A 6,912-nucleotide genomic window follows, 5' to 3' on the forward strand; every position below is an offset into this window, starting at 1 on the left:
GGGGCCGGCCAGGGCAAGAGGCGCGCCCCCTCCCCTTGATTCCGAATAGGACAAGGAAGGGGGCCGGGGGCGGCGCCCCCCTTGCCTTTCCCCTCTCCCTCTCCTTCCTTCCCCCTCCTTCTTGGACTAGGAAAGGGAGGGGCAAACTTACTTGGAGTAGGTTTCCCCCTCCTAGGGCGCGCCACCCCCTTGGCCGGCCCCCTCCTGCTCCCCCGTTTATATACAGAGGAGGGGGCCACTTCTAGACACACAAGTTGATCTTCGTGATCGTTCCTTAGCCGTGTGCGGTGCCCCCCTCCACCATGTTCCACCTCGGTCATATCGTTGCGGTGTTAGGCGAAGCCCTGCGTTGGTAGAACATCATCATCGTCACCACGCCGTCGTGCTGACGGAACTCATCCCCGACACCCTACTGGATCGGAGTCTGGGGATCATCATCGAGCTGAACGTGTGCTGAACTCGGAGGTGCCGTACGTTCGGTGCTTGGATCGGTCGAATCGTGAAGACATACGACTACATCAACCGCGTTGTCATAATGCTTCCGCTTTCGGTCTATGAGGGTACATGGACACACTCTCCCCTCTTGTTGCCATGCATCACCATGATCTTGTGTGTGCGTAGGAATTTTTTTGAAATTACTACGTTCCCCAACAGTGGCATCCGAGCCTAGGTTTTATGCGTTGATGTTATATGCACGAGTAGAACACAAGTGAGTTGTGGGCGATACAAGTCATACTGCTTGCCAGCATGTCATACTTTGGTTCGGCAGTATTCTTGGATGAAGCGGCCCGGACCGACATTACGCGTATGCTTACGCGAGACTGGTTTTACCGCCGTGCTTTGCACACAGGTGACTAGTGGGTGTCTGTTTCTCGAACTTTAGTTGAACCGAGTGTGGGTACGCCCGGTCCTTGCGAAGGTTAAAATAGCACTAACTTAACTTGTGGTAAGAATTGTTCTTGCTCAGCCTGTAGCAGCCACGTAAAATTTGCAACTACAAAGTAGAGGACGTCTAACTTGTTTTTGCAGGGCATGTTGTGATATGGTCAAGACGTGATGCTATATTTTATTGTATGAGATGATCATGTTTTGTAACCGAAGTTATCAGCAACTGGCTGGAGCCATATGGTTGTCGCTTTGTTGTATGAAATGCAAATGCCCTGTAATTGCTTTACTTTATCACTAAGCGGTAGCGATAGTCGTAGAATCAATAGATGGTGTAACGACAACGATGCTACGATGGAGATCAAGGTGTCGCGCCGGTGACGATGGTGATCACGACGGTGCTTCGGAGATGGAGATCACAAGCACAAGATGATGATGGCCATATCATATCACTTATATTGATTGCATGTGATGTTTATCCTTTATGCATCTTATCTTGCTTTGATTGACAGTAGCATTTTAAGATGATCTCTCACTAAATTATCAAGAAGTGTTCTCCCTGAGTATGCACCGTTGCGAAAGTTCTTCGTGCTGAGACAGCACGTGATGATCGGGTGTGATATGCTCTACATTCAAATACAACGGGTGCAAAACAGTGGCACACGCGGAATACTCAGGTTAAACTTGACGAGCCTAGCATATACAGATAAGGCCTCGGAACACGGAGACCGAAAGGTCAAACATGAATCATATAGTAGATATGATCAACATAGTGATGTTCACCATTGAAACTACTCCATCTCACGTGATGATTGGACATGGTTTAGTTGATTTGGATCACGTGATCACTTAGATGACTAGAGAGATGTCTGTCTAAGTGGGAGTTCTTAAGTAATATGATTAATTGAACTTAAATTTATCATGAACTTAGTACCTGATAGTATTTTGCTTGTCTATGTTTGTTGTAGATAGATGGCTCGTGTTGCTGTTCCGTTGAATTTTAATGCGTTCCTTGAGAAAGCTAAGTTGAAAGATGATGGTAGCAATTACAGGGACTAGGTCCTCATTGCTGCACAGAAGAATTACGTCCTGGAAGCAACGCTAGGTGCCAGACCTGCTACAGATGCAACTGACGACGTTAAGAACGTCTGGCAGAGCAAAGCTGATGACTACTCGATAGTTCAGTCTGCCATGCTTTACGGCTTAGAACCGGGTCTTCAACGACATTTTGAACGTCATGGAGCATATGAGATGTTCCAGGAGTTGAAGTTAATATTTCAAGCAAATGCCCAGATTGAGAGATATGAAATCTCCAATAAGTTCTATAGCTGTAAGATGGAGGAGAATAGTTCTATCAGTGAACACATACTAAAAATATCTGGGTATAATAATCACTTGATTCAACTGGGAGTTAATCTTCCTGATGATAGTGTCATTGACAGAATTCTTCAATCACTGCCACCAAGCTACAAGAGCTTCATGATGAACTATAATATGCAAGGGTTGGACAAGACTATTCCCGAGCTCTTCGCAATGCTAAAGGCTGCGGAGGTAGAAATCAAGAAGGAGCATCAAGTGTTGATGGTCAATAAGACCACCAGTTTCAAGAAAAAGGGCAAAGGGAAGAAGAAGTGGAACTTCAAGAAGAACAGCAAACAAGTAGCTGCTCAAGAGAAGAAACCCAAGTCTGGACCTAAGCTTGAGACTGAGTGCTTCTACTGCAAGCAGACTGGACAATGGAAGCGGAACTGCCCCAAGTATTTGGCGGATAAGAAGGATGGCAAAGTGAACAAAGGTATATGTGATATACATGTTATTGATGTGTACATTACTAATGCTCGCAGTAGGACCTGGGTATTTGATACTGGTTCTGTTGCTAATATTTGCAACTCGAAATAGGGAGTACGAATTAAGCAAAGATTGGCTAAGGACGAGGTGACGATGCACATGGGAAATGGTTCCAAAGTCGATTTGATCGCGGTCGGCACGCTACCTCTACATCTACCATCGGGATTAGTTTTAGACCTGAATAATTGTTATTTAGTGCCAGCGTTGAGCATGAACATTATATCTGGATCTTGTTTGATGCGAGACGGTTATTCATTTAAATCAGAGAATAATGGTTGTTCTATTTATATGAGTAATATCTTTTATGGTCATGCACACTTACAGAGTGGTCTATTTTTATTAAATCTCGATAGTAGTGATACACATATTAATAATGTTGAAGCCAAAAGATGCAGAGTTGATAATGATAGTACAACTTATTTGTGGCACTGCCGTTTAGATCATATCGGTGTAAAGCGCATGAATAAACTCCATACTGATGGACTTTTGGAATCACTTGATTATGAATCACTTGGTACTTGCGAACCGTGCCTCATGGGCAAGATGACTAAAACGCCGTTCTCCGGAACTATGGAGCGAGCAACTGGTTTGTTGGAAATCATACATACTGATGTATGTGGTCCACTGAATATTGAGGCTCGCGGCGGGTATCGTTATTTTCTCACCTTCACAGATGATTTGAGCAGATATGGGTATATCTACTTGATGAAACACAAGTCTGAAACATTTGAAAAGTTCAAAGAATTTCGGAGTGAACTAGAAAATCATCGTAACAAGAAAATAAAATTTCTACGATCTGATCGTGGAGGAGAATATTTGAGTTACGAGTTTGGTTTACATTTGAAACAATGCAGAATAGTTTCACAACTCACGCCACCCAGAACACCACAACGAAATGGTGTGTCTGAACGTCGTAATTGTACTTTATTTGATATGGTGCGATCTCTGATGTCTCTTACTGATTTACCGCTATCGTTTTGGGGTTATGCTTTAGAGACGGCCGCATTCACATTAAATAGGGCACCATCAAAATCCATTGAGACGACGCCTTATGAACTGTGGTTTGGCAAGAAAGCAAAGTTGTCGTTTCTTAAAGTTTGGGGCTGCGATGCTTATGTGAAGAAACTTCAACCAGATAAGCTCGAACCCAAATTGGAGAAATGTGTCTTCATAGGATACCCAAAAGAGACTATTGGGTACACCTTCTATCACAGATCTAAGGGCAAGATTTTCGTTGCTAAATTCGGATCCTTTCTAGAGAAGGAGTTTCTCTCGAAAGAAATGAGTGGGAGGAAAGTAGAACTTGATGAGGTAATTTTACCTGCTCCCTTATTGGAAATTAGTTCATCACAAGAACTGGTTTCTGTGACAACTAAACCAATTAGTGAGGAAGCTAATGATATTGATCATGAAACATCAGATCAAGTTTCTACTGAACCTCGTAGGTCTACCAGAGTAAGATCCGCACCAGAGTGGTACAGTAATCCTATTCTGGAAGTCATGTTGCTTGACCATGACGAACCTACGAACTATGAGGAAGCGATGATGAGCCCAGATTCCGAAAAATGGCTTGAAGCCATGAAATCTGAGATAGGATCCATGTATGAGAACAAAGTATGGACTTTGGTTGACTTGCCCGATGATCGGCAGGCCATTGAGAATAAATGGATCTTCAAGAAGAAGACTGACGCTGATGGTAATATAACTGTCTACAAAGCTCGACTTGTTGCAAAAGGTTTTCGACAAGTTCAAGGGGTTGACTACGATGAGACTTTCTCACCCATAGCGATGCTTAAGTCTGTCCGAATCATGTTAGCAATTGCCGCATTTTATGATTATGAAATTTGGCAAATGGATGTAAAAACTGCATTCCTGAATGGTTTTCTGGAAGAAGAGTTGTATATGATGCAACCGTAATGTTTTGTCGATCCAATAGGTGCTAACGAAGTGTGGAAGCTCTAGCGATCCATTTATGGACTGGTGCAAGCATCTCAGAGTTGGAATAAACACTTTGATAGTGTGATCAAAGCATATGGTTTTATATAGACTTTTGGAGAAGCATGTATTTACAAGAAAGTGAGTGGGAGCTCTATAGCATTTCTGATATTATATGTAGATGAAATATTGTTAATTGGAAATGATATAGAATTTCTGGATAGCATAAAGGGATACTTGAATAAAAGTTTTTCAATGAAAGACCTCGGTGAAGCTGCTTACATATTGGGCATCAAGATCTATAGAGATAGATCAAGACGCTTAATTGGACTTTCACAAAGCACATACCTTGATAAAGTTTTGAAAAAGTTCAAAATGGATCAGGCAAAGAAAGGGTTCTTGCCTGTATTGCAAGGTGTGAAGTTGAGTCAGACTCAATGCCCGACCACAGCAGAAGATAGAGAGAAAATGAAAGATGTTCCCTATGCTTCAGCCATAGGCTCTATCATGTATGCAATGTTGTGTACCAGACCTGATGTATGCTTAGCAATAAGCTTAGCAGGGAGGTACCAAAGTAATCCAGCAGTGGATCATTGGACAGCAGTCAAGAACATCCTGAAATACCTGAAAAGGACTAAGGATATGCTTCTCGTTTATGGAGGTGACAAAGAGCTAGTCGTAAATGGTTACGTCGATGTAAGCTTTGACACTGATCCGGACGATTCTAAATCGCAAACCGGATACGTGTTTTTATTAAACAGTGGAGCTGTAAGTTGGTGCAGTTCTAAACAAAGCGTCGTGGCGGGATCTACATGCGAAGCGGAGTACATAGCTGCTTAGGGAGCAGCAAATGAAGGAGTCTGGATGAAGGAGTTCATTTCCGATGTAGGTGTCATACCTAGTGCATCCGGACCGATGAAGATCTTCTGTGACAATACTGGTGCAATTGCCTTGGCAAAGGAATCCAGATTTCACAAGAGGACCAAGCACATCAAGAGACGCTTCAATTCCATCCGGTACCAAGTCCAGGTGGGAGACAGAGAGATTTGCAAGATACATATGGATCTGAATGTTGCAGACCCATTGACTAAGCCTCTTCCACGAGCAAAACATGATCAGCACCAAGACTCCATGGGTGTTAGAACCATTACTGTGTAATCTAGATTATTGACTCTGGTGCAAGTGGGAGACTGATGGAAATATGCTCTAGAGGCAATAATAAAGTTATTATTTATTTCCTCATATCATGATAAATGTTTATTATTCATGCTAGAATTGTATTAACCAGAAACATGATACATGTGTGAATACATAGACAAACTTAATGTCACTAGTATGCCTCTACTTGACTAGCTCATTAATCAAAGATGGTTATGTTTCCTAACCATAGACATGTGTTGTCATTTGATTAAAGAGATCACATCATTAGGAGAATGATGTGATTGACTTGACCAATTCCGTTAGCCTAGCACTTGGTCGTTTAGTATGTTGCTTTTGCTTTCTTCATGACTTATACAAAGTTCCTACAACTATGAGATTATGCAACTCCCGTTTACCGGAGGAACACTTTGTGTGCTACCAAACGTCACAACATAACTGGGTGATTATAAAGGAGCTCTACAGGTGTCTCCAAAGGTAGATGTTGAGTTGGCGTATTTCAAGATTAGGTTTTGTCACTCCGATTATCGGAGAGGTATCTCTGGGCCCTCTCGGTAATGCACATCACTATAAGCCTTGCAAGCAATGTAGCCAATGAGTTGGTTACAGAATGATGCATTACGTAACAAGTAAAGAGACTTGCCAGTAACGAGATTGAACTAGGTATTGGATACCGACGATCAAATCTCGGGCAAGTAACATACCAATGACAAAGGGAACAACATATGTTGTTATGCGGTTTGACCAATAAAGATCTTCGTAGAATATGTAGGAGCCAATATGAGCATCCAGGTTCCGCTATTGGTTATTGACCGGAAACGGTTCTAGGTCATGTCTGCATAGTTCTCGAGCCCGTAGGGTCCGCACGCTTAACGTTACGAATAGTTTTATTATGAGTTTATAAGTTTTGATGTACCGAAGGTTGTTCAGAGTCCCGGATGTGATCACGGACATGACGAGGAGTCTCGAAATGGTCGAGACATAAAGATTGATATTTTGGACGACTATTTTTGGACACTGGAAGTGTTCTGGGTGATTTCGGAGAAAACCGGAGTGCCGGAGGGTTACCGGACCCCCCCCCCCCCG

The sequence above is a fragment of the Triticum aestivum genome, chromosome 6B (assembly GCF_018294505.1).
Source record: "Triticum aestivum cultivar Chinese Spring chromosome 6B, IWGSC CS RefSeq v2.1, whole genome shotgun sequence".
NCBI classification, from domain to species: domain Eukaryota; kingdom Viridiplantae; phylum Streptophyta; class Magnoliopsida; order Poales; family Poaceae; genus Triticum; species Triticum aestivum.